The following is a 23,462-nucleotide window of genomic DNA, read 5'->3' as shown; positions in this document are numbered from 1 at the left end:
GCCCTCGCGACAGATATCCCCTGTACCATGCACGCGACAGCCTCTGACATCCCTGTACCATGCCCACAGCCTCTGACAGTCTCCCTGTACCATGCCCACAGCCTCTGACATCTCCTGTACCATGCCCACAGCCTCTGACATCTCCTGTACCATGCACACAGCCTCTGACATCCCCTGTACCATGCCCACAGCTCTGACACTCCTGTACCATGCACACAGCCTCTGACATCCCCTGTACCATGCCCACAGCCTCTGACATCCCCTGTACCATGCCCACAGCCTCTGACATCCCCTGTACCATGCCCACAGCCTCTGACATCTCCTGTACCATGCACACAGCCTCTGACATCCCCTGTACCATGCCCACAGCCTCTGACATCCCCTGTACCATGCACACAGCCTCTGACATCCCCTGTACCATGCCCACAGCCTCTGACATCCCCTGTACCATGCCCACAGCCTCTGACATCCCCTGTACCATGCCCACAGCCTCTGACATCTCCTGTACCATGCCACAGCCTCTGACATCCCCTGTACCATGCCCACAGCCTCTGACATCTCCTGTACCATGCCCACAGCCTCTGACATCCCCTGTACCATGCCCACAGCCTCTGACATCTCCTGTACCATGCCCACAGCCTCTGACATCCCTGTACCATGCACACAGCCTCTGACATCCCCTGTACCATGCCCACAGCCTCTGACATCCTCCTGTACCATGCCCACAGCCTCTGACATCTCCTGTACCATGCCCACAGCCTCTGACATCTCCTGTACCATGCCCACAGCCTCTGACATCTCCTGTACCATGCCCACAGCCTCTGACATCCTCCTGTACCATGCCCACAGCCTCTGACATCTCCTGTACCATGCCCACAGCCTCTGACACCTCCTGTACCATGCCCACAGCCTCATCTCCTGTACCATGCCCACAGCCTCTGACATCTCCTGTACCATGCCCACAGCCTCTGACATCTCCTGTACCATGCCCACAGCCTCTGACATCCCTGTACCATGCCCACAGCCTCTGACATCTCCTGTACCATGCCCACAGCCTCTGACATCCCCTGTACCATGCACACAGCCTCTGACATCTCCTGTACCATGCCCACAGCCTCTGACATCCTCCTGTACCATGCCCACAGCCTCTGACATCTCCTGTACCATGCACACAGCCTCTGACATCTCCCTGTACCATGCCCACAGCCTCTGACATCCCCTGTACCATGCCCACAGCCTCTGACATCCCTGTACCATGCCCTCAGCCTCTGACATCCCCTGTACCATGCCCACAGCCTCTGACATCCCCTGTACCATGCCCACAGCCTTGACATCCCCTGGTACCATGCCCACAGCCTCTGACATCCCCTGTACCATGCCCACAGCCTCTGACATCCCTGTACCATGCCCACAGCCTCTGACATCCCCTGTACCATGCCCACAGCCTCTGACATCCCCTGTACCATGCCCCACAGCCTCTGACATCCCCTGTACCATGCCACACAGCCTCTGACATCTCCCTGTACCATGCCCACAGCCTCTGACATCCCTGTACCATGCCCACAGCCCTCTGTACCATGCCCCCTCTGACATCCCCTGTACCATGCCACAGCCTCTGACATCCCCTGTACCATGCACACAGCCTCTGACATCTCCTGTACCATGCCCACAGCCTCTGACATCTCCTGTACCATGCACACAGCCTCTGACATCTCCTGTACCATGCCCACAGCCTCTGACATCCCCCTGTACCATGCCCACAGCCCTCTGATATCCCCTGTACCATGCCCACAGCCTCTGACTATCCCCCTGTACCATGCCCACAGCCTCTGACATCCCCTGTACCATGCCCACAGCCTCTGACATCCCTGTACCATGCCACAGCCTCTGACATCTCCTGTACCATGCACACAGCCTCTGACATCTCCTGTACCATGCCCACAGCCTCTGACATCTCCTGTACCATGCCCACAGCCTCTTGACATCTCCTGTACCATGCCCACAGCCTCTGATATCCCCTGTACCATGCCCACAGCCTCTGACATCTCCTGTACCATGCACACAGCCTCTGACATCTCCTGTACCATGCCCACAGCCTCTGACATCTCCTGTACCATGCCCACAGCCTCTGACATCTCCTGTACCATGCCCACAGCCCTGACCTGCCCACACCTGACATCCCTGTACCATGCCCACAGCCTCTGACATCCCCTGTACCATGCCCACAGCCTCTGATATCCCCTGTACCATGCACACAGCCTCTGACATCTCCTGTACCATGCCCACAGCCTCTGACATCCCCTGTACCATGCCCACAGCCTCTGACACCTCCTGTACCATGCCCACAGCCTCTGACATCCCCTGTACCATGCCCACAGCCTCTGACATCCCCTGTACCATGCCCACAGCCTCTGATATCCCCTGTACCATGCCCACAGCCTCTGACATCCCCTGTACCATGCACACAGCCTCTGACATCTCCTGTACCATGCCCACAGCCTCTGACATCCCCTGTACCATGCTCACAGCCTCTGACATCCCCTGTACCATGCCCACAGCCTCTGACATCTCCTGTACCATGCCCACAGCCTCTGACATCCCCTGTACCATGCCCACAGCCTCTGACATCTCCTGTACCATGCCCACAGCCTCTGACATCTCCTGTACCATGCCCACAGCCTCTGACATCTCCTGTACCATGCCCACAGCCTCTGACATCTCCTGTACCATGCACACAGCCTCTGACATCCCCTGTACCATGCACACAGCCTCTGACATCCCCTGTACCATGCCCACAGCCTCTGACATCTCCTGTACCATGCCCACAGCCTCTGACATCCCCTGTACCATGCCCACAGCCTCTGACATCCCCTGTACCATGCCCACAGCCTCTGACATCTCCTGTACCATGCCCACAGCCTCTGACATCTCCTGTACCATGCCCACAGCCTCTGACATCCCCTGTACCATGCCCACAGCCTCTGATATCCCCTGTACCATGCCCACAGCCTCTGACATCCCCTGTACCATGCCCACAGCCTCTGACATCCCCTGTACCATGCCCACAGCCTCTGACATCCCTGTACCATGCCCACAGCCTCTGACACCTCCTGTACCATGCCACAGCCTCTGACATCCCCTGTACCATGCACACAGCCTCTGACACCTCCTGTACCATGCCCACAGCCTCGTGACATCTCCTGTACCATGCCCACAGCCTCTGACATCCCCTGTACCATGCCCACAGCCTCTGACATCCCCTGTACCATGCACACAGCCTCTGACATCTCCTGTACCATGCCCACAGCCTCTGACATCTCCTGTACCATGCCCACAGCCTCTGACATCCCCTGTACCATGCCCACAGCCTCTGACATCCCCTGTACCATGCCCACAGCCTCTGACATCCCCTGTACCATGCCCACAGCCTCTGATATCCCCTGTACCATGCCCACAGCCTCTGACATCCCCTGTACCATGCACACAGCCTCTGACATCTCCTGTACCATGCCCACAGCCTCTGACATCTCCTGTACCATGCCCACAGCCTCTGACATCTCCTGTACCATGCCCACAGCCTCTGACATCTCCTGTACCATGCCCACAGCCTCTGACATCCCCTGTACCATGCCCACAGCCTCTGACATCCCCTGTACCATGCCCACAGCCTCTGACATCCCCTGTACCATGCCCACAGCCTCCGACATCTCCTGTACCATGCCCACAGCCTCTGACACCTCCTGTACCATGCCCACAGCCTCTGACATCCCCTGTACCATGCCCACAGCCTCTGACATCTCCTGTACCCAGTGCTGTGTTTTGGCCTAGGCCAACAAGGCCCAGGCCTAGGGCGGCACTTTGTGGGGGGCGGCAAAAAGCCGCCCCCCCCCCCCCCCCAAAACGGCACCCGCTCTCCTCCCGCACAGCAGGGCACATCAAGAGAGTACAGCTTGGGAGTGCAGTGGCCTCGCGGCTGCAGATGGGGCCAGGAAGCAGTTAAATCAGGATCTGTCAAGCCGCCCCTGTAAAGCTGTGATTCTCTCTCTCTGATGTGGCCAATCATGGGGAGGGAAACAGCAGGGAGGAAGCTGGGCGGCGGCATGACAAAATCAATTAGAGCCACTCTCTCTCTTTCTTCTCTCTTCTCCGTTCAGCTGACAGAAAGAGGAGGGGGGGCGAGCGGGGGAGTTCTCTGGTAAATGGAGCAGCTGTGACAGGGAGAGGAGAGATGCGGGCTGTCTGTGTATCTCCCCCGCTCGCCCCCCTCCTCTTTCTGTCAGCCGAAGAGAGAAGAGAGAGAGAGCGGCTCTAATTGGTTTCACTGTGCCGCTGCCCAGCTTCCTGACTGCTGTTTCTCACCCCATAATTGGCCACAGCAGAAGGCCAATCAGAAGACTCCGGGGGGCATCATGGGAAGAGTAATCCCTGAAGAATGGCAGCCATCTGTGTCCACAGACATCATGCTACAGCCCCCAGCATACATGCACTCTGCTGGGGGGGGGTTACAGGAGGAGAAAAAGAGAGTATTGTGCTGGGGGAAGCCAGATAGGGAGCCACGCTGTACCCGCACCACCAGAGCCACGCTGTACCCGCACCACCAGAGCCACGCTGTACCCGCACCACCAGAAAGCCACGCTGTACCTGCACCACCAGAGCCACGCTGTACCCGCACCACCAGAGCCACGCTGTACCCGCACCACCAGAGCCACGCTGTACCCGCACCACCAGAGCCACGCTGTACCCGCACCACCAGAAAGCCACGCTGTACCTGCACCACCAGAAAGCCACGCTGTACCTGCACCACCAGAGCCACGCTGTACCCGCACCACCAGAGCCACGCTGTACCCGCACCACCAGAAAGCCACGCTGTACCTGCACCACCAGAGCCACGCTGTACCCGCACCACCAGAGCCACGCTGTACCCGCACCACCAGAAAGCCACGCTGTACCTGCACCACCAGAGCCACGCTGTACCCGCACCACCAGAGCCACGCTGTACCCGCACCACCAGAGCCACGCTGTACCTGCACCACCAGAGCCACGCTGTACCCGCACCACCAGAGCCACGCTGTACCCGCACCACCAGAAAGCCACACTGTACCCGCACCACCAGAGCCACACTGTACCTGCACCACCAGAGCCACGCTGTACCCGCACCACCAGAGCCACGCTGTACCCGCACCACCAGAGCCACGCTGTACCTGCACCACCAGAGCCACGCTGTACCCGCACCACCAGAGCCACGCTGTACCCGCACCACCAGAAAGCCACACTGTACCCGCACCACCAGAGCCACACTGTACCTGCACCACCAGAGCCACGCTGTACCCGCACCACCAGAGCCACGCTGTACCCGCACCACCAGAAAGCCACACTGTACCCGCACCACCAGAAAGCCACACTGTACCCGCACCACCAGAAAGCCACACTGTACCCGCACCACCAGAGCCACGCTGTACCCGCACCACCAGAAAGCCACACTGTACCCGCACCACCAGAGCCACGCTGTACCCGCACCACCAGAAAGCCACGCTGTACCCGCACCACCAGAAAGCCACGCTGTACCCGCACCACCAGAAAGCCACGCTGTACCTGCACCACCAGAGCCACGCTGTACCTGCACCACCAGAGCCACGCTGTACCTGCACCACCAGAAAGCCACGCTGTACCTGCACCACCAGAAAGCCACGCTGTACCCGCACCACCAGAGCCACGCTGTACCCGCACCACCAGAAAGCCACGCTGTACCCGCACCACCAGAAAGCCACGCTGTACCTGCACCACCAGAGCCACGCTGTACCTGCACCACCAGAGCCACGCTGTACCTGCACCACCAGAGCCACACTGTACCCGCACCACCAGAGAGCCACGCCGTACCCGCACCACCAGAGAGGGAGCCACGCACCACCAGAGAGAGCCACGTTGTTCCCGCACCACCAGAGAGACGTTGTTCCCACAACCCCAGAGCCATGCTGTACCCACACCACCAGAGAGCCATGCTGTACCCGCACCACCAGAGAGCCACGCTGTACCCGCACCACCAGAGAGCCACGCTGTACCCGCACCACCAGAGGGGGAGAAAGATGAAGCCACTGCCAGGGTAGAGATGCTACACTACTGACTAGAGTTGGCCTGGGCAACCCAGAGTGAGTGAACGTCCAGCCGGAGGAATCACTGTTGCAGTTTCACCGGATCTGGTAAGAGAGCCTGTTGGCCATTATACATTACTGTTCCCAGGAACTGAGCCATTAGGAAGTACCTAACCTGATATCCTCTAGGCCAACCCTAGTGACACCACTGTCCCAGAGCCCAAAACAAGTTACGGCACTGAGTTTCGGTAACTGGCCAGACAGGGATGCGCCAGCGTGGGCACCCAGGACATCTGCCGCCCGGAGTCCCACAAGCGTCGATGGGCTTTTAGTAGCAGCCCACACCTCTCTCCCCACTGTCAGCCACACACACTCAGTACACAGCCAGGAGGAGGAGGAGCCACAGAGGAGGGACACGACTTCAGTGCAAGAGCCTCCCAAAGCACCCAGCACATATCCCCTTACCCCCAAATGAAAAGATGCTGTATCGCTTACTGTCCTCCTCCCGCGGCGTCCCTTTGTCCTCTTCCAGTGGCGTCCCTCTGTCCTCCCATGAAGATGACAGGGCGGATCTTAAAAAGGAAGGGGTGTGGCCTTGACAGGAAGGGGTGGGTCATAGTTAAATTAGGGGGGTGCGCGAGCTTAGTCAGGCCTAGGGCAGCACAAAACCTAAATACACCACTGCCTGTACCATGCCCACAGCCTCTGACATCTCCTGTACCATGCCCACAGCCTCTGACATCTCCTGTACCATGCCCACAGCCTCTGACATCCCCTGTACCATGCACACAGCCTCTGACATCCCCTGTACCATGCCCACAGCCTCTGACATCCCCTGTACCATGCCCACAGCCTCTGACATCCCCTGTACCATGCACACAGCCTCTGACATCCCCTGTACCATGCACACAGCCTCTGACATCTCCTGTACCATGCCCACAGCCTCTGACATCTCCTGTACCATGCCCACAGCCTCTGACATCTCCTATACCATGCCCACAGCCTCTGACATCCCCTGTACCATGCCCACAGCCTCTGACATCCCCTGTACCATGCCCACAGCCTCTGACATCTCCTGTACCATGCCCACAGCCTCTGACATCCCCTGTACCATGCCCACAGCCTCTGACATCTCCTGTACCATGCCCACAGCCTCTGACATCTCCTGTACCATGCCCACAGCCTCTGACATCTCCTGTACCATGCCCACAGCCTCTGACATCTCCTGTACCATGCCCACAGCCTCTGACATCCCCTGTACCATGCCCACAGCCTCTGACATCCCCTGTACCATGCCCACAGCCTCTGACATCTCCTGTACCATGCCCACAGCCTCTGACATCTCCTGTACCATGCCCACAGCCTCTGACATCCCCTGTACCATGCCCACAGCCTCTGACATCTCCTGTACCATGCCCACAGCCTCTGACATCTCCTGTACCATGCCCACAGCCTCTGACATCTCCTGTACCATGCCCACAGCCTCTGACACCTCCTGTACCATGCCCACAGCCTCTGACACCTCCTGTACCATGCCCACAGCCTCTGACACCTCCTGTACCATGCACACAGCCTCTGACACCTCCTGTACCATGCCCACAGCCTCTGACATCTCCTGTACCATGCCCACAGCCTCTGACATCCCCTGTACCATGCCCACAGCCTCTGACATCCCCTGTACCATGCCCACAGCCTCTGACATCCCCTGTACCATGCACACAGCCTCTGACACCTCCTGTACCATGCCCACAGCCTCTGACATCTCCTGTACCATGCCCACAGCCTCTGACATCCCCTGTACCATGCCCACAGCCTCTGACATCCCCTGTACCATGCCCACAGCCTCTGACATCCCCTGTACCATGCACACAGCCTCTGACATCCCCTGTACCATGCCCACAGCCTCTGACATCTCCTGTACCATGCCCACAGCCTCTGACATCTCCTGTACCATGCCCACAGCCTCTGACATCCCCTGTACCATGCCCACAGCCTCTGACATCCCCTGTACCATGCCCACAGCCTCTGACATCTCCTGTACCATGCCCACAGCCTCTGACATCCCCTGTACCATGCACACAGCCTCTGACATCTCCTGTACCATGCCCACAGCCTCTGACATCTCCTGTACCATGCCCACAGCCTCTGACATCTCCTGTACCATGCCCACAGCCTCTGACATCTCCTGTACCATGCCCACAGCCTCTGACATCCCCTGTACCATGCCCACAGCCTCTGACATCTCCTGTACCATGCCCACAGCCTCTGACATCCCCTGTACCATGCCCACAGCCTCTGACACCTCCTTTACCATGCACACAGCCTCTGACATCTCCTGTACCATGCACACAGCCTCTGACATCTCCTGTACCATGCACACAGCCTCTGACACCTCCTGTACCATGCCCACAGCCTCTGAAATCCCCTGTACCATGCCCACAGCCTCTGACATCTCCTGTGTCATGCCCACAGCCTCTGACATCTCCTGTACCATGCACACAGCCTCTGACATCTCCTGTACCATGCCCACAGCCTCTGACACCTCCTGTACCATGCCCACAGCCTCTGACATCCCCTGTACCATGCCCACAGCCTCTGACATCCCCTGTACCATGCACACAGCCTCTGACATCTCCTGTACCATGCCCACAGCCTCTCACATCCCCTGTACCATGCACACAGCCTCTGACATCTCCTGTACCATGCACACAGCCTCTGACATCTCCTGTACCATGCCCACAGCCTCTGACATCCCCTGTACCATGCCCACAGCCTCTGACATCCCCTGTACCATGCCCACAGCCTCTGACACCTCCTGTACCATGCCCACAGCCTCCTACATCTCCTGTACCATGCCCACAGCCTCTGACATCTCCTGTACCATGCCCACAGCCTCTGACATCTCCTGTACCATGCCCACAGCCTCTGACATCTCCTGTACCATGCCCACAGCCTCTGACATCTCCTGTACCATGCACACAGCCTCTGACATCTTCTGTACCATGCACACAGCCTCTGACATCTCCTGTACCATGCCCACAGCCTCTGACATCTCCTGTACCATGCCCACAGCTTCTGACATCTCCTGTACCATGCCCACAGCCTCTGACATCTCCTGTACCATGCCCACAGCCTCTGACATCTCCTGTACCATGCCCACAGCCTCTGACATCTCCTGTACCATGCCCACAGCCTCTGACATCTCCTGTACCATGCCCACAGCCTCTGACATCTCCTGTACCATGCACACAGCCTCTGACATCCCCGGTACCATGCCCACAGCCTCTGACATCTCCTGTACCATGCCCACAGCCTCTGACATCCCCTGTACCATGCCCACAGCCTCTGACATCTCCTGTACCATGCACACAGCCTCTGACATCTCCTGTACCATGCCCACAGCCTCTGACATCTCCTGTACCATGCCCACAGCCTCTGATATCCCCCGTACCCATAGTTGCCAACATTGTAAAAAAAAAATGTGGGACACTTTTGTGGCTGTAGGCGGAGCTGTCCAATAATTAGGGGGCGTGGGCATTTGTCAGTAGGCGTGGCCTAGCAAAAATAGACAAGTGCGGCGCGCAAGGCGCGCCACGGCGGAAAATGGGCGTGGTTTATGAGAAATAGTGGGCGTGGCTTAAATGGGCGTGGCTCAAGAGGGTGTGGTTAGAGTCGGGGATGAATGAGGGATGGAGAGGGAGAGAGGGGGAGAGGGGGAGAGGGAAATGACGGGACAGCAGCCCCAGATCCTACACAATAGAAATATGTGTATTCTAGAAAGTTTAACAATCAGCAGATAAAGATACTCCAAACACCTGGTGTTAGCACTTCAATCATCCCGGCACCATGGTTGTTGTGGTGTCAGGATGATTGAAGCGCGTTACCTCTATTATTACATTGTAATATAAAATGAAATCATTCAACTCACCATAATGCAGAATCAGTGGGATCCCTGAGCGTGTCACTAGCCACGTCGCCTGTCACCAGCCGTCCGTCCTTGCGTCAGATGTCCCAGCAGAGTCCGTCCTTGCATCAGGTGTCCCCAGCAGAGCCCCCCCTTACATCAGATGTCCCCAGCGGAGCTCCCCCTCACACCAGGAGTCCCCCGGCGGAGCCCCCCCTCACATTAGGTGTCCCTGGCGGAGCCCCCCCTTACATCAGATGTCCCCAGCGGAGCCCCCTCACACCAGGAGTCCCCGGCGGAGCCCCCCCTCACACCAGGAGTCCCCGGCGGAGCCCCCCCTCACACCAGGAGTCCCCGGCGGAGCCCCCCCCCCTCACACCAGGAGTCCCCGGCGGAGCCCCCCCTCACATTAGGTGTCCCTGGCGGAGCCCCCCCTTACATCAGATGTCCCCAGCGGAGCCCCCCTCACACCAGGAGTCCCCGGCGGAGCCCCCCCTCACACCAGGAGTCCCCGGCGGAGCCCCCCCTCACACCAGGAGTCCCCGGCGGAGCCCCCCCTCACACCAGGAGTCCCCGGCGGAGCCCCCCCTCACACCAGGAGTCCCCGGCGGAGCCCCCCCTCACACCAGGAGTCCCCGGCGGAGCCCCCCCTCACACCAGGAGTCCCCGGCGGAGCCCCCCCTCACACCAGGAGTCCCCGGCGGAGCCCCCCCCTTCACACCAGGAGTCCCGGCGGAGCCCCCCCCTCACACCAGGAGTCCCCGGCGGAGCCCCCCCTCACACCAGGAGTCCCCGGCGGAGCCCCCCCTCACACCAGGAGTCCCCGGCGGAGCCCCCCCCTCACACCCAGGAGTCCCCGGCGGAGCCCCCCCCTCACACCAGGAGTCCCCGGCGGGCCCCCCCTCACACCAGGAGTCCCCGGCGGAGCCCCCCCCTCACACCAGGAGTCCCCGGCGGAGCCCCCCCTCACACCCAGGAGTCCCCGGCGGAGCCCCCCCTCACACCAGGAGTCCCCGGCGGAGCCCCCCCTCACACCAGGAGTCCCCGGCGGAGCCCCCCCTCACACCAGGAGTCCCCGGCGGAGCCCCCCCTCACACCAGGAGTCCCCGGCGGAGCCCCCCCTCACACCAGGAGTCCCCGGCGGAGCCCCCCCCTCACACCAGGAGTCCCCGGCGGAGCCCCCCCTCACACCAGGAGTCCCCGGCGGAGCCCCCCCTCACACCAGGAGTCCCCGGCGGAGCCCCCCCTCACACCAGGAGTCCCCGGCGGAGCCCCCCCTCACACCAGGAGTCCCCGGCGGAGCCCCCCCCCTCACACCAGGAGTCCCCGGCGGAGCCCCCCCTCACACCAGGAGTCCCCGGCGGAGCCCCCCCTCACACCAGGAGTCCCCGGCGGAGCCCCCCCTCACACCAGGAGTCCCCGGCGGAGCCCCCCTCACACCAGGAGTCCCCGGCGGAGCCCCCCTCACACCAGGAGTCCCCGGCGGAGCCCCCCCTCACACCAGGAGTCCCCGGCGGAGCCCCCCCCTCACACCAGGAGTCCCCGGCGGAGCCCCCCCTCACACCAGGAGTCCCCGGCGGAGCCCCCCCTCACACCAGGAGTCCCCGGCGGAGCCCCCCCTCACACCAGGAGTCCCCGGCGGAGCCCCCCCTCACACCAGGAGTCCCCGGCGGAGCCCCCCCCTCACACCAGGAGTCCCCGGCGGAGCCCCCCCTCACACCAGGAGTCCCCGGCGGAGCCCCCCCTCACACCAGGAGTCCCCGGCGGAGCCCCCCCTCACACCAGGAGTCCCCGGCGGAGCCCCCCCCTCACACCAGGAGTCCCCGGCGGAGCCCCCCCCTCACACCAGGAGTCCCCGGCGGAGCCCCCCCTCACACCAGGAGTCCCCGGCGGAGCCCCCCCTCACACCAGGAGTCCCCGGCGGAGCCCCCCCCTCACATCAGGAGTCCCCGGCGGAGCCCCCCTCACATCAGGAGTCCCAGGCGGAGCCCCCCCTCACATCACGAGTCCCCGGCAGAGCCCCCCCTCACATTAGGTGTCCGCGGCGGAGCCCCCCCTCACATTAGGTGTCCGCGGCGGAGCCCCCCCTCACATTAGGTGTCCGCGGCGGAGCCCCCCCTCACATTAGGTGTCCGCGGCGGAGCCCCCCCTCACATTAGGTGTCCCCGGCGGAGCCCCCCCTCACATCAGGAGTCCCCGGCGGAGCCCCCCCTCACATCAGGAGTCCCCGGCAGAGCCCCCCCTCACATTAGGTGTCCGCGGCGGAGCCCCCCCTCACATTAGGTGTCCCCGGCGGAGCCCCCCTCACATCACGAGTCCCAGGCGGAGCCCCCCTCACATCAGGAGTCCCAGGCGGAGCCCCCCCTCACATCACGAGTCCCCGGCAGAGCCCCCCCTCACATTAGGTGTCCGCGGCGGAGCCCCCCCTCACATTAGGTGTCCGCGGCGGAGCCCCCCCTCACATTAGGTGTCCGCGGCGGAGCCCCCCCTCACATTAGGTGTCCCCGGCGGAGCCCCCCCTCACATTAGGTGTCCCCGGCGGAGCCCCCCCTCACATCAGGAGTCCCCGGCGGAGCCCCCCCTCACATCAGGAGTCCCCGGCAGAGCCCCCCCTCACATTAGGTGTCCGCGGCGGAGCCCCCCCTCACATTAGGTGTCCCCGGCGGAGCCCCCCTCACATCACGAGTCCCAGGCGGAGCCCCCCCTCACATCACGAGTCCCCGGCAGAGCCCCCCCTCACATCACGAGTCCCCGGCAGAGCCCCCCCTCACATTAGGTGTCCGCGGCGGAGCCCCCCCTCACATTAGGTGTCCCCGGCGGAGCCCCCCCTCACATCAGGTGTCCCCGGCGGAGCCCCCCTCACATTAGGTGTCCCCAGTGGAGCCCCCCTCACATCAGGTGTCCCCAGTGCCCCCCCTCACATCAGGTGTCCCCAGTGCCCCCCCTCACATCAGGTGTCCCCAGTGCCCCCCCTCACATCAGGTGTCCCCAGTGCCCCCCCCTCACATCAGGTGTCCCCAGTGCCCCCCCCTCACATCAGGTGTCCCCAGTGCCCCCCCCTCACATCAGGTGTCCCCAGTGCCCCCCCTCACATCAGGTGTCCCCAGTGCCCCCCCTCACATCAGGTGTCCCCAGTGCCCCCCCTCACATCAGGTGTCCCCAGTGCCCCCCCCTCACATCAGGTGTCCCCAGTGCCCCCCTCACATCAGGTGTCCCCAGTGCCCCCCCTCACATCAGGTGTCCCACAGCGGTGCGCGCGCCCCCCCCCACCTCAGAGGTGTCCTAGAAGTGTGTCCGCAGCATGGCTAGAACCCCCGCCCCTTTCCATATCAGACTGGCAGCGGGGCGGGGGGTAGGCGGGCCAAGGCGGAGCGGGGCAAGGCAGAGCGGGGCGGGGTGGGCCGAGGCGGGGGGTGGGTGGCGACGCAGAAGCTCCGTCTAGCCCCCCGCAGCCGTCTTCCCGAACTTCAATAAAATAGCGGCCGGCGGAGACAATGAGACCTCTAGCGGCGGCGGTTTCGAAAATCGGGAACCGGATTTTTCGGGACATTTCCCGGGACACCACAAATTCGGGAATGGAGTCCAAGTCCCGGGAATGTCCCGGGAAATCAGGGACAGTTGGCAACTATGCTGTTCAAACCCCTGTAGGCTGAGCTGAAGATTTGAATGAGCGGTGTGACACGCTCATGAATAAGTATAAATATGCCCTAACAAAAGGCAAAGGGCCGAAGCCAGTAAGCATAAGTAGAACATGTGCCACTGTTAGAAAAAAGGGGATACTAAATAGTAAACCAAAAAATAAATCGGACTTTGTAGGCATGGAAACAAAGGAGAAGGTAAAACAACTATTGAATCCAAAAATATTTATTGAAAAAAAACATACAATAATTCATGAAGTGTTCAAAAAAGATAAAAACGTGAATCAAATGATACAATTTGTACATTGAACCCTTATGTGTCATGCTTTAGACACATGACACATTTGATTCATGTTTTTATATTTTTTGAACACTTTTCATGAATTTATTTATTTTTTAAAATATTTTTGGATTCAACAATAGTTGTTTTACCTTCTCCATTTCTTCCATGCCAACAAAGTCAAATTTTTTTTTGGTTCACTATTTAGTAACCCCTTTTTTCTCATGTTTACGGATGTGGTGACCTGAGTGCTTCTTCTTTCCTTATTCTATGTGCCACTGTTAATTCCCACAATCAGGAATCTGAGGATTTGATCAACTCAAATGGCTGAGTTGAGTCCGATACAAGGAATGCCCTCTCCCTATGATCTCCAGGAGATGCGTGTATTTATTTAGTTAAGGTGGGGCTCACTAGAGAGGAAATGGATGGCATTCCTATACCAGCATTGCTTAAGCGGAAGCAAGTGGTTGAGAATGGTAGATTCACTCACATAAAATTTTTATGCTGTCCTAAAATGGTGCACTTTGCTAAAATGTACCATACTGAGAACACTTGCATGTCTCTACACAAGCCTGCTATTGAGTTTATTAGTTGCTTTGGAAGTCTATGCCTTTTTGTTGAAAGTGTTTCAAGGCAACAGTGTGCACCCTACAATAGTTTAGCATTAACCAATGAGCAGATAGAGAAATGTGAGCTATTTTTTGGCACAATTGTAAGGAACATATAATCTGCTTTGTCTCTTACTCTTTTCAGGTACTGAGCATTGCGAGGTGGAACATGCAGAGCAGATGACCATGGAAGATGCGAGGAGGAAGACCAGAAGAGAGCCAGAAGAAGATGCGGCTGCTTTCCGGATTGTGCCCGAATTGTAGTGGACTTTCATCAGAGTGTTTCCTTATAACCAATGGGACTTTCTTTCCACAAACTGCCAAAGACATACTTAACCCTTCTCAAAAATAATGTGGCAGCCTTCCAGGGACAACAAAACCAAAGTCTGATCGCCTAGAAGATAAAGGGGTCGAAAGGGAATTTTTTCCTCCCATTTACAATACGGGGGGGTTTATTTTGCCCTTTCCTGGATGCGTTGGAAATTCTTTGTGCTTTTATAATAATTATTGTTTTCCCTTTAACTAGTTTGTATAATAAAAGAGAAATGTATTTCTAATTACTGATTGAGTATGGTTATTAGGGGGGTTTTGGCTGTAATGACTTTCAATATTTAGTATATCATATAATAGCGGTTTGTGTAGGAGATATCCAGCTGGGGTTTTGGATTACTTGACTAGAAAACAAAAACGTATTCATAACAATGTTTGTAAAATAACAAATTCTGAAAAACTGATTAGAAATGCAAAAGGGGTTGTTTGATTGCGGTGTAGCTCTACATGGAAGGCAATAAATTGCCATGTTTTATTGACAAAGCTTTGTCTCTCTGTGTGAGCGGTGAAATGACACAGTGGATGATAGAAAGCCTCGTACACACAGTTCGATTGTTGGCAGGGGATTGTCTGTTGACAGACTGTCTGTCAACAGACAATCCCCTGCCGACAAACAAAATGTGTCCTAAAATATTAACGTTGGTGCGTAACTTTTGACAATTGTCGAATTTTTGGACTAAAAATGTTGGACGATAGGCTAGTAAATGTTAGTAATCTCACAAATCCATCACACAGGTCGAAAGTACAAACATGCATGCTCTGGAACAATGCTGACCTAACACGAAATTGGCAGAAGGGGGCCAAAGGATAGCGGGGTCAGGGGCATGCGGGGCTGTGTAGAGCATAGACAATTATAATGTAAGCTGTAACAGCATGCTATCCCGCGTCTCAACTCTTACTCTTCCCAGCCGTGGCTGCAATTGGCACAGTGAGGCTGCAATCAGCCTCACTGTGCCCACTGCAGTCTCACATAGGGGCACTGATGAAGTTGTTGTTAATATTTATTGTAACACAAAATTCTTCATAAGACATTTACAATTTTTTAACTGAGATTTGTGAGGGCGTGTTTAGGGGTGGGGCACTGGTGGCGAATAAGCCTTGAGGCCTGGCTAGTAGCGCAGTACTTGAAATTTTGAACCCTGCCCTATAGAGTTACACAGAGCTCTGAGCGATTCTTAGTACTGCGCCTTTCAAGGGTCAATAGATGTCCAGTACATGTCTGCAGAGCAGTGTGTGAGATCTCTGGGGATGTACATTGTACTCGGTCACATGGAGTGATAGTCTGCAGAGCAGTGTATGAGATCTCTGGGGATGTACATTGTATTCTGTCACATGAAGTGATAGTCTGCAGAGCAGTGTATGAGATCTCTGGGGATGTACGTTGTACTCGGTCACATGGAGTGATAGTCTGCAGAGCAGTGTATGAGATCTCTGGAGATGTACATTGTATTCTGTCACATGGAGCGATAGTCTGCAGAGCAGTGTATGAGATCTCTGGGGATGTACATTGTACTCTGTCATATGGAGCGATAGTCTGCAGAGCAGTGTGTGAGATCTCTGGGGATGTACATTGTACTCGGTCATATGGAGCGATAGTCTGCAGAGCAGTGTGTGAGATCTCTGGGGATGTACATTGTACTCGGTCACATGGAGTGATAGTCTGCAGAGCAGTGTGTGAGATCTCTGGGGATGTACATTGTATTCTGTCACGTGGAGCGATAGTCTGCAGAGCAGTGTATGAGATCTCTGGGGATGTACATTGTACTCGGTCATATGGAGCGATAGTCTGCAGAGCAGTGTGTGAGATCTCTGGGGATGTACATTGTACTTGGTCACATGGAGCGATAGTCTGCAGAGCAGTGTATGAGATCTCTGGGGATGTACATTGTACTTGGTCACATGGAGCGATAGTCTGCAGAGCAGTGTATGAGATCTCTGGGGATGTACATTGTACTTGGTCACATGGAGCGATAGTCTGCAGAGCAGTGTATGAGATCTCTGGGGATGTACATTGTACTCGGTCACATGGAGCGATAGTCTGCAGAGCAGTGTATGAGATCTCTGGGGATGTACATTGTATTCTGTCACATGGAGTGATAGTCTGCAGAGCAGTGTGTGAGATCTCTGGGGATGTACATTGTACTCGGTCACATGGAGTGATAGTCTACAGAGCAGTGTATGAGATCTCTGGGGATGTACATTGTATTCTGTCACGTGGAGCGATAGTCTGCAGAGCAGTGTATGAGATCTCTGGGGATGTACATTGTACTCGGTCACATGGAGCGATAGTCTGCAGAGCAGTGTATGAGATCTCTGGGGATGTACATTGTACTCGGTCACATGGAGTGATAGTCTGCAGAGCAGTGTATGAGATCTTTTGGATGTACATTGTACTCGGTCACATGGAGCGATAGTCTGCAGAGCAGTGTGTGAGATCTCTGGGGATGTACATTGTACTCGGTCACATGGAGTGATAGTCTGCAGAGCAGTGTATGAGATCTCTGGGGATGTACATTGTACTCGGTCACATGGAGTGATAGTCTGCAGAGCAGTGTGTGAGATCTCTGGGGATGTACATTGTATTCTGTCACATGGAGCGATAGTCTGCAGAGCAGTGTGTGAGATCTCTGGGGATGTACATTGTACTCGGTCACATGGAGCGATAGTCTGCAGAGCAGTGTGTGAGATCTCTGGGGATGTACATTGTACTCGGTCACATGGAGTGATAGTCTGCAGAGCAGTGTATGAGATCTCTGGGGATGTACATTGTATTCTGTCACATGAAGTGATAGTCTGCAGAGCAGTGTATGAGATCTCTGGGGATGTACGTTGTACTCGGTCACATGGAGTGATAGTCTGCAGAGCAGTGTATGAGATCTCTGGAGATGTACATTGTATTCTGTCACATGGAGCGATAGTCTGCAGAGCAGTGTATGAGATCTCTGGGGATGTACATTGTACTCTGTCATATGGAGCGATAGTCTGCAGAGCAGTGTGTGAGATCTCTGGGGATGTACATTGTACTCGGTCATATGGAGCGATAGTCTGCAGAGCAGTGTGTGAGATCTCTGGGGATGTACATTGTACTCGGTCACATGGAGTGATAGTCTGCAGAGCAGTGTGTGAGATCTCTGGGGATGTACATTGTATTCTGTCACGTGGAGCGATAGTCTGCAGAGCAGTGTATGAGATCTCTGGGGATGTACATTGTACTTGGTCACATGGAGCGATAGTCTGCAGAGCAGTGTATGAGATCTCTGGGGATGTACATTGTACTTGGTCACATGGAGCGATAGTCTGCAGAGCAGTGTATGAGATCTCTGGGGATGTACATTGTACTTGGTCACATGGAGCGATAGTCTGCAGAGCAGTGTATGAGATCTCTGGGGATGTACATTGTACTCGGTCACATGGAGCGATAGTCTGCAGAGCAGTGTATGAGATCTCTGGGGATGTACATTGTATTCTGTCACATGGAGTGATAGTCTGCAGAGCAGTGTGTGAGATCTCTGGGGATGTACATTGTACTCGGTCACATGGAGTGATAGTCTACAGAGCAGTGTATGAGATCTCTGGGGATGTACATTGTATTCTGTCACGTGGAGCGATAGTCTGCAGAGCAGTGTATGAGATCTCTGGGGATGTACATTGTACTCGGTCACATGGAGCGATAGTCTGCAGAGCAGTGTATGAGATCTCTGGGGATGTACATTGTACTCGGTCACATGGAGTGATAGTCTGCAGAGCAGTGTATGAGATCTTTTGGATGTACATTGTACTCGGTCACATGGAGCGATAGTCTGCAGAGCAGTGTGTGAGATCTCTGGGGATGTACATTGTACTCGGTCACATGGAGTGATAGTCTGCAGAGCAGTGTATGAGATCTCTGGGGATGTACATTGTACTCGGTCACATGGAGTGATAGTCTGCAGAGCAGTGTGTGAGATCTCTGGGGATGTACATTGTATTCTGTCACATGGAGCGATAGTCTGCAGAGCAGTGTGTGAGATCTCTGGGGATGTACATTGTACTCGGTCACATGGAGCGATAGTCTGCAGAGCAGTGTGTGAGATCTCTGGGGATGTACATTGTACTCGGTCACATGGAGTGATAGTCTGCAGAGCAGTGTATGAGATCTCTGGGGATGTACATTGTACTCTGTCACATGGAGCGATAGTCTGCAGAGCAGTGTGTGAGATCTCTGGGGATGTACATTGTACTCGGTCACATGGAGTGATAGTCTGCAGAGCAGTGTGTGAGATCTCTGGGGATGTACATTGTACTCGGTCACATGGAGCGATAGTCTGCAGAGCAGTGTGTGAGATCTCTGGGGATGTACATTGTACTCGGTCACATGGAGCGATAGTCTGCAGAGCAGTGTGTGAGATCTCTGGGGATGTACATTGTACTCGGTCACATGGAGCGATAGTCTGCAGAGCAGTGTATGAGATCTCTGGGGATGTACATTGTACTCGGTCACATGAAGTGATAGTCTGCAGAGCAGTGTATGAGATCTCTGGGGATGTACGTTGTACTCGGTCACATGGAGAGATAGTCTGCAGAGCAGTGTATGAGATCTCTGGGGATGTACATTGTATTCTGTCACATGAAGTGATAGTCTGCAGAGCAGTGTATGAGATCTCTGGGGATGTACATTGTATTCTGTCACATGGAGTGATAGTCTGCAGAGCAGTGTGTGAGATCTCTGGGGATGTACATTGTACTCAGTCACATGGAGTGATAGTCTGCAGAGCAGTGTATGAGATCTCTGGGGATGTACATTGTACTCGGTCACATGGAGCGATAGTCTGCAGAGCAGTGTGTGAGATCTCTGGGGATGTACATTGTACTCGGTCACATGGAGTGATAGTCTGCAGAGCAGTGTGTGAGATCTCTGGGGATGTACGTTGTACTCGGTCACATGGAGAGATAGTCTGCAGAGCAGTGTATGAGATCTCTGGGGATGTACGTTGTACTCGGTCACATGGAGTGATAGTCTGCAGAGCAGTGTATGAGATCTCTGGGGATGTACATTGTACTCGGTCACATGGAGTGATAGTCTGCAGAGCAGTGTATGAGATCTCTGGGGATGTACATTGTACTCGGTCACATGGAGTGATAGTCTGCAGAGCAGTGTGTGAGATCTCTGGGGATGTACATTGTACTCGATCACATGGAGCGATAGTCTGCAGAGCAGTGTATGAGATCTCTGGGGATGTACATTGTACTTGGTCACATGGAGTGATAGTCTGCAGAGCAGTGTATGAGATCTCTGGGGATGTACATTGTACTCGGTCACATGGAGAGATAGTCTGCAGAGCAGGGTATGAGATCTCTGGGGATGTACATTGTATTCTGTCACGTGGAGCGATAGTCTGCAGAGCAGTGTATGAGATCTCTGGGGATGTACATTGTACTTGGTCACATGGAGCGATAGTCTGCAGAGCAGTGTATGAGATCTCTGGGGATGTACATTGTACTCGGTCACATGGAGCGATAGTCTGCAGAGCAGTGTATGAGATCTCTGGGGATGTACATTGTACTCGGTCACATGGAGCGATAGTCTGCAGAGCAGTGTATGAGATCTCTGGGGATGTACATTGTATTCTGTCACGTGGAGCGATAGTCTGCAGAGCAGTGTATGAGATCTCTGGGGATGTACATTGTACTCGGTCACATGGAGCGATAGTCTGCAGAGCAGTGTATGAGATCTCTGGGGATGTACATTGTACTCGGTCACATGGAGTGATAGTCTGCAGAGCAGTGTATGAGATCTCTGGGGATGTACATTGTACTCGGTCACATGGAGCGATAGTCTGCAGAGCAGTGTATGAGATCTCTGGGGATGTACATTGTACTCGGTCACATGGAGTGATAGTCTGCAGAGCAGTGTATGAGATCTCTGGGGATGTACATTGTACTCGGTCACATGGAGCGATAGTCTGCAGAGCAGTGTATGAGATCTCTGGGGATGTACATTGTACTCGGTCACATGGAGTGATAGTCTGCAGAGCAGTGTATGAGATCTCTGGGGATGTACATTGTACTCGGTCACATGGAGCGATAGTCTGCAGAGCAGTGTATGAGATCTCTGGGGATGTACATTGTACTCTGTCACATGGAGTGATAGTCTGCAGAGCAGTGTATGAGATCTCTGGGGATGTACATTGTACTCGGTCACATGGAGCGATAGTCTGCAGAGCAGTGTATGAGATCTCTGGGGATGTACATTGTACTCTGTCACATGGAGTGATAGTCTGCAGAGCAGTGTGTGAGATCTCTGGGGATGTACATTGTACTCGGTCACATGGAGTGATAGTCTGCAGAGCAGTGTATGAGATCTCTGGGGATGTACATTGTACTCGGTCACATGGAGCGATAGTCTGCAGAGCAGTGTATGAGATCTCTGGGGATGTACATTGTACTCTGTCACATGGAGTGATAGTCTGCAGAGCAGTGTATGAGATCTCTGGGGATGTACATTGTACTCGGTCACATGGAGCGATAGTCTGCAGAGCAGTGTGTGAGATCTCTGGGGATGTACATTGTACTCGGTCACATGGAGTGATAGTCTGCAGAGCAGTGTGTGAGATCTCTGGGGATGTACATTGTACTTGGTCACATGGAGCGATAGTCTGCAGAGCAGTGTATGAGATCTCTGGGGATGTACATTGTACTTGGTCACATGGAGCGATAGTCTGCAGAGCAGTGTATGAGATCTCTGGGGATGTACATTGTACTCTGTCACATGGAGCGATAGTCTGCAGAGCAGTGTATGAGATCTCTGGGGATGTACATTGTACTCAGTCACATGGAGTGATAGTCTGCAGAGCAGTGTATGAGATCTCTGGGGATGTACATTGTACTCGGTCACATGGAGCGATAGTCTGCAGAGCAGTGTGTGAGATCTCTGGGGATGTACATTGTACTCGGTCACATGGAGAGATAGTCTGCAGAGCAGTGTATGAGATCTCTGGGGATGTACATTGTATTCTGTCACATGGAGTGATAGTCTGCAGAGCAGTGTATGAGATCTCTGGGGATGTACATTGTACTCGGTCACATGGAGCGATAGTCTGCAGAGCAGTGTATGAGATCTCTGGGGATGTACATTGTACTCGGTCACATGAAGTGATAGTCTGCAGAGCAGTGTATGAGATCTCTGGGGATGTACATTGTACTTGGTCACATGGAGCGATAGTCTGCAGAGCAGTGTATGAGATCTCTGGGGATGTACATTGTACTCTGTCACATGGAGCGATAGTCTGCAGAGCAGTGTATGAGATCTCTGGGGATGTACATTGTACTCTGTCACATGGAGTGATAGTCTGCAGAGCAGTGTATGAGATCTCTGGGGATGTACATTGTATTCTGTCACATGGAGTGATAGTCTGCAGAGCAGTGTATGAGATCTCTGGGGATGTACATTGTATTCTGTCACGTGGAGTGATAGTCTGCAGAGCAGTGTATGAGATCTCTGGGGATGTACATTGTATTCTGTCACATGAAGTGATAGTCTGCAGAGCAGTGTGTGAGATCTCTGGGGATGTACATTGTACTCTGTCACGTGGAGCGATAGTCTGCAGAGCAGTGTATGAGATCTCTGGGGATGTACATTGTACTCTGTCACATGGAGTGATAGTCTGCAGAGCAGTGTATGAGATCTCTGGGGATGTACATTGTACTTGGTCACATGGAGTGATAGTCTGCAGAGCAGTGTATGAGATCTCTGGGGATGTACATTGTACTCGGTCACATGAAGTGATAGTCTGCAGAGCAGTGTATGAGATCTCTGGGGATGTACATTGTACTCGGTCACATGGAGCGATAGTCTGCAGAGCAGTGTGTGAGATCTCTGGGGATGTACATTGTACTCTGTCACGTGGAGCGATAGTCTGCAGAGCAGTGTATGAGATCTCTGGGGATGTACATTGTACTCTGTCACATGGAGTGATAGTCTGCAGAGCAGTGTGTGAGATCTCTGGGGATGTACATTGTACTCGGTCACATGGAGCGATAGTCTGCAGAGCAGTGTATGAGATCTCTGGGGATGTACATTGTACTCGGTCACATGGAGCGATAGTCTGCAGAGCAGTGTGTGAGATCTCTGGGGATGTACATTGTACTCGGTCACATGAAGTGATAGTCTGCAGAGCAGTGTGTGAGATCTCTGGGGATGTACATTGTACTCAGTCACATGGAGTGATAGTCTGCAGAGCAGTGTGTGAGATCTCTGGGGATGTACATTGTACTCGGTCACGTGGAGCGATAGTCTGCAGAGCAGTGTGTGAGATCTCTGGGGATGTACATTGTATTCTGTCACATGGAGTGATAGTCTGCAGAGCAGTGTATGAGATCTCTGGGGATGTACATTGTATTCTGTCACATGGAGTGATAGTCTGCAGAGCAGTGTATGAGATCTCTGGGGATGTACATTGTATTCTGTCACATGGAGTGATAGTCTGCAGAGCAGTGTATGAGATCTCTGGGGATGTACATTGTACTCTGTCACATGGAGTGATAGTCTGCAGAGCAGTGTATGAGATCTCTGGGGATGTACATTGTACTTGGTCACATGGAGAGATAGTCTGCAGAGCAGTGTATGAGATCTCT

The 23,462-nt window shown here is 55.1% G+C and overlaps 1 protein-coding gene and 1 long non-coding RNA gene across 2 annotated transcripts in view; one reads left to right on the top strand and one right to left on the bottom strand.

The window, feature by feature from the left end:
* The window catches only part of LOC141129552 (myoferlin-like), a 644,669-nt gene that overhangs the window by 85,691 nt on the left and 535,516 nt on the right, over positions 1 to 23,462 (bottom strand). The window lies entirely within an intron of this gene.
* Positions 13,417 to 15,076, top strand: LOC141130169 (uncharacterized). The gene is made up of 2 exons (XR_012242015.1): positions 13,417 to 14,387; positions 14,665 to 15,076. It is a non-coding gene; the product is annotated as an uncharacterized lncRNA (long non-coding RNA).

Source organism: Aquarana catesbeiana, linkage group LG02 (assembly GCF_042186555.1).
Source record: "Aquarana catesbeiana isolate 2022-GZ linkage group LG02, ASM4218655v1, whole genome shotgun sequence".
NCBI classification, from domain to species: Eukaryota; Metazoa; Chordata; class Amphibia; order Anura; family Ranidae; genus Aquarana; species Aquarana catesbeiana.
Note: the sequence above shows the minus strand (reverse complement) of the source record. Positions and strands in the feature narration are given on the sequence as shown.